The following is a 6,015-nucleotide window of genomic DNA, read 5'->3' on the forward strand; positions in this document are numbered from 1 at the left end:
CATTTTGTGTGTGTGTGTGTGTGTGTATGTGTGTTAGCAAATGTGGAAAATAATTGAGAAACATTTCCTTTCTTTTTTATTTTTATTTTTATTTTTTTTACCCAAATCACTTTTTGCTCTCATTGGAAGCCCATAGCCACCAGGTGGAGAAAGGAATCATTTAGATCATGAACTCTGCTCAAATTATAGCTGAACTTCCTCAGATTTTGCTTTAGTTATCACATGTTCAAAGTAGGGACTTATTTTCTCCTAAATTCTGAATTGTCTTGAAACAATCATGTGATACAAATGTACTTAAAGTGTTCAAATCTTCACTAATTCCCTCAAAATGTTAATCTTTTGTTACAATGCTTACAATTGTGACATTCTGTCAGTCTGATCACTTTTCTTCTCAAAGTATTAAGATATTAAGATAAAGTATTAAGATAAAGATCACTTCTCAAAGTATTGATGTTTTTTATAAAATCTCAAAATATTATTTCTCTAATTTGATTTTTTTCAAGTAAAATCATAATATTTTAATTTTTTTTTTGCCAAATATTATTTTTAAAACCTATTTTCTCACAATATATTTAGTATGTCAAATATTTCTCTTTATTTTAACATAATTAAATATTAAATTAACACAATTAACATTCATTTTAGGAGAAACACTACTGTCAGGATCCTGGGTTGGGTAAATATTTTAAAACTTTTTTCTTTTGTTTATATGTAAATTATTTATTAAATTTGAAGTCTTTTGAACGTTTTTACCTGGCAGAAATGAGCTTCTACAATATTTGGCCATTTTGATCTAGCCAAATTTTTCTCTTGATGTAAGGAGAGACTGGGCTCATCAGGTATTTATGACAGAGTTTTAGGGCCACCGCACTGAAAAAAAAAAGATTCAGAGGATAAAATAAGAATTCTGAGAAAAATATCAGAAAAATTCTGAGAATAATCTCAGAATAATTCACTGCACTATAATGGGGCAGATACAGCCACAGTGTAATTGAAGAATGCAGTGTGTTGCTGAAGTCAAACTATGGTATAAATAAATACTCAGTCCACATCCCACATCCCCTGCCACACCAGGACCAGATTTTGAACCCTGAATCGGTACAAGAACCTGTTTATTCAGAAGAGGGCATATAGTTTCACAGGATGAATGATTAATGGAGGATTAATGATCACAAAAAACGATTGATTATGGCTCATGGACTTGTGCAATAAACTAAAGCTGTTTGAGTCGTAGTCAGGGGCTGCACTGATGGGTTTAGTCGTCATTTCGTGTGGATGCATTTAATAAATAATTCTGTTCACTTCACTGACTGCTTCTTTAATAACTCACTATATGGCTGTCTACATATTATAATAAATAATAACCCAAAACACAGTTTTTATCAATATTCAGATTTTATTATCTGAATAATACTGACCTTTTTTTCCCAGAATTTTTGAGATTTTTCTTAGAATTATTCCAAGATTTTCCTCAGAATTATTCTGAGATTATTCTTTTTGTTTGTTTGTTTTTCCAATGCTAGGACCCTAAAACTCTATCTTAGGTATTAGGTCTGGTGTTGAATGAGTTTTTCAACTTGGTGCTACTCTGGAACAATATTTACAAGAGGATTGTACCTGAGTTTGGACCTGATTCAATGATTTACCATGACATTTGTTTTTCATAAAGAAACAACTGCTGCGTTTTTACCACAGTTCTTTAACCACAGATTATTTTAAAAAAACTGTCAAACACTGTTAAAATCTTACACTGTATGGTAAACCACTGCTCTTATTTTAAAGTCTTTTTTTCTGTCATTTCCACTGCTAGCTCTGAAAAGCCATGTTAAGCATCCTAGCATCCTTACCGTTGCTTTTGTTTTCTTCTGTATTTGGCTCTTCATTTTGTTTCATTTATTATGTGAACATACATTAAAATATATGGATCTGCAGGCCAGTCTGTAAAGAATATTTAAAATTTTGTGACAAAAAAAATTCATAGTAATGTAAATGTTACCAACACAAACTAACTCAGTTTGAAATGTGCTTTTTGTTCCAAAACCTAAAAAATGTTTGTTTGTCATGTTGTTGCATTCAACTTAACACTGATCTACATCATTTTTCAAGCTACAAGGTGGAAAACAACATGCCCTCAAATAACAATATTAGCCAGCTAAACATAACATTAGTGAAAGTATTCAAAACAGCAATATTTAGGGAAATATGATATTTCTTTCAAACTTAAATTAGCTAAACAATTTTTTTTTTAATTTTATTTAAATGTTGAGAAGAAAAAATGTATTACTGTTATCTGTGGCAACATGGCATCTTATGCTAACCTGTGTAGAGCAACTTTCCAATAATAAATTCCCTTATTTTTTTATTTGTTTTCTTAGTCGAAGTTCATAAAGTCTGATTTACAAGCTTAAGTTGAATGCAACTATTTTTTTTTTCTTTTACACATTATATTTCACTGTTATTTTCCATGTCATTTAGAGGGAGGTAATTAAACATTACCCCACCACATGTCTAATTCAGTCATCCATCATCAACTACAGACATTCATCAGTCTGCATTTCTGAGTGATCATTAACCAGAAAGGAATCTTCAGCAGAGAGTGAACAAATTTATGTGATCTAAGCTTTAAATCATTCATAAAATCTGTGTCTGCTTTATTATACGTTAAATAATCTGATCTGTACATGTCTGATGTATACTACATTTACATGAATGGCTTAACTAGCTTGAGAAATCATTTGAAATCTTTAGGAAATTATTTGAGTAAAACAAACATTTAAAGTGTCTGTTAAATTAGTTTGAACATTATATTTACTTGTACATAATCAACATTTTGCCTTCTGAGAGCATTCAATTTGTTAAAAAGCACTTGTGTAGAGTTTATGAAGAATTATACATTTTTTACCAAGGCATATTGGATTCAGCAATTTAATCATTTATTGAAGGTTCACTTTTTAGGGAAATTGACAGTATAATAGTAATATAATTCATTTTAAAAGCATATATTTTTTCAAAACTGCAAATCAGTTTGATCAATAAAGGCAGCTTATATTAATGTAAGAATTATTCGAATAACACAACACTAAAAATCGTTGCTGCAAGAACTGGCATTTAAAGATTCCACAAATTTAACTCCCTCTAAATGTAGCTTAGATTTTATCTGCAAATATATTATTTTATCTTTTGTATTATTTTCATCTGTATTGTCATAGATTTAATTTATTGTTATGTAGTTTATTCTATAATTCATGTTAAACTGTGCCACCACTAAATTATCCAAATGTTTATAAATGCATGAACTGAAAATGCTAATTCAGCTAGCACTGAATCAAAGCAGGCAGGATAATGCTAAATATTGGGCAGTCAGCATAACACTAAATGGCCTTATGCTTTGATTCCTTGAGCAGCATTAGCATGCTACAGTTTTCCCAGAAATTATTCTCAAACCATGTAGTTAAAATACCAGGCTGCAGAACAACAATAACAGTGCACTTTAAAGAGAAATTTCCATGTTCATAAGCAAGCTTCATAAAAAGCTTTTGTAAATAGAGAACAAAGCTATCAGCCATGGTCCAGATATAGCATGATGGAAAGCAATCCTAAATTGAACTATATTCTGTCATTGGTAAACCAAATAATGACTTAAAGCTAGTAGAAATCAGTTAGCATAATGCTAACTTTATTGTTGATTGAGAGTTGGTGCCCCTGAGCTGCAAATGTGTTTATTCTTGAATAAATTAATTAGCCTTGTTGCTAGTAAATATAAGATTTGGAAGGTCTACTTTGCCACTGTAACAACATTAATTTGAATGAATGTTGGCTGTAGCAATCAGGAGATGATTAGCTTGCTAATGTTCGCTTGTCACAGAAATGTGAAGAAGGTCAGTGCACAGTTCTGGAAGATGATGGAGGCTATTTTGAAAGTTTACCTTCCTGGTTTGATGATGAAACCCAAAATGGACAACTTAATAGGTAGTGGAAGTCCCTAGGAATGTATTGGTTAGTTGGTAGAGAGAAGACAGAAGACTGGATTGATGGAATTTTGTAGGAAAATTACAGTGGAATCGGGAGAAAATTTTGGATTAAACCGACATGCTAAAACTGACTCATTGTCCACTGCATATTATCTTGAACATTATGACTGTGTTGATTAAACCAGAGGATAATCTTGTTATAATTTTCTGGTAAGGTTTTAAAATGCTGGGAAATATGACTGTTAGGATTTGATGGTACTCATCCACGAATAAGGTAAAAATGTTACCAATCTCATTGTAAGGAGCTCTGTGGATCAGTCCAAGAAAAGAGTTCGTTATTTCCCCACAGAGGTAAATAGCTAATTTCAATATTTGTCTAGGAAACAGTTTTCGGAGTAATATAATTTGAATGTATAATGTGTAATATGTGTTTGGGACTGATCATTGTATGTGAAGCCATTAAAGGCCATAAATCCTGGGCTTGGAGGAAGATGCCCAGTGAGTCCGTGTGCCGTAACCTGAGCCCCCTACCGTTTGTTGATGCGGTCGCTATTGCAACGGCGCGAGTGACAGACGTTTACGCGCGCTCAGCTGTTCGACCGGAATGTGGAGCGCGCACTCTCAGCATGGGGTGATGGGAGAGGACGAGAAAAGAGATCACGAGAAAGCATTTTATACAGCCATAAAAAGACAGTAAATATTGCGAATGAATGTGAAAATAATAAATATAATATTTTACATTATGATGTTTGAATACATTTTCTAAATATACAGTGAGGTGTGAATATTTAAAATCATGTGAAAGAAGTTTATACAAATGTTATTTATTTCCAAAACACCTTGACCGTTTATTTAAGGGCAAAGTCATAGATTAAAATGTATTTCACTGTTGTACTTTGTGTATTTTTTATTTTGGCCAAAAATATATTTTCAAGAACTTTTCCCAAAACCAAGGGATAGTTGGTCACATGTGTTTATTTATATTTTAATAAAAAATATATATCTCTGAGGTTGTGAACAAAATATTCAGACCACGAGTAGGAAAAGGTGTATATATATATATATATATATATATATATATATATATATATATATATATATATATAATATCACACTTACTGGACTTACTGTTCTTTGTTTTTATTCTAATGTTGGGCGTTATTTGTTATTTGTTTGTTTGTTTTTAGCAAATAAACACTTACTGCTCAGATAAATAGCTTTTTAAATCTCATAATCTCTGTTGCCTAAAACTTTTGCACAGTACTGTGTATATATATATATATATATGTCCAGTTCTCAAGGGTTTTTACTGATATATGTTCATAGCTTAATATATTTTTAAATCAATGCAAAAGTGTCTGTTTAAGCCTAGTACTAAGGCAAATACCCCCCTCTATGGGTCAAATGTGACATATAGGTTCTGTATCTCTTTAAGAGTGTTATTACAGTCTAAAAACATTGTTTATTTTGAATATAGAATCAGTCAAGACATGTATTTACAGGGCTACTAGCATCATGTATGCATAGATCATTTGTTTATTAACTGTATAGAGCAGTGTATTAAGAAACTAACAGACATATAGCTTTTTTGGTGCTTGGCACTGTTGCTTTAAGCTACATGGCTAATGTTGCTAACAAGAATAGGAAATCTGCTTGTGCACAAAATTAGCAAGGTGTTATCTGCATGCCTCAAACTGTGTAAAGCTGTTAATACATTTGATAATAATACATTTTATTTATAACAAACATTAACGTAAAACTGTAAACAGGACAGTTTTATATATATTTTTTTGGCTGTGTGTGTTAGCGGCACCATGCAACACCAATTTTTTTGCAACTTTTCAACTTAACACCTGCTTTAAAAAACATGCTATAGATTTACATTAAAAATATTGTTGTTGATGGAACAAAACATTAAATCTCCATTTTTTGTTATTATTACTTTTTTATGATTAATGGCCCAAAAGAAATTGTTCAAAATAATTTTAAGGAAAAAAAAATCCTGTAATCTTTTGACATTTATCCTAAGTGAAAATTATATATT

This window comes from Hoplias malabaricus, chromosome 2 (genome assembly GCF_029633855.1).
Source record: "Hoplias malabaricus isolate fHopMal1 chromosome 2, fHopMal1.hap1, whole genome shotgun sequence".
Lineage (NCBI taxonomy): Eukaryota > Metazoa > Chordata > Actinopteri > Characiformes > Erythrinidae > Hoplias > Hoplias malabaricus.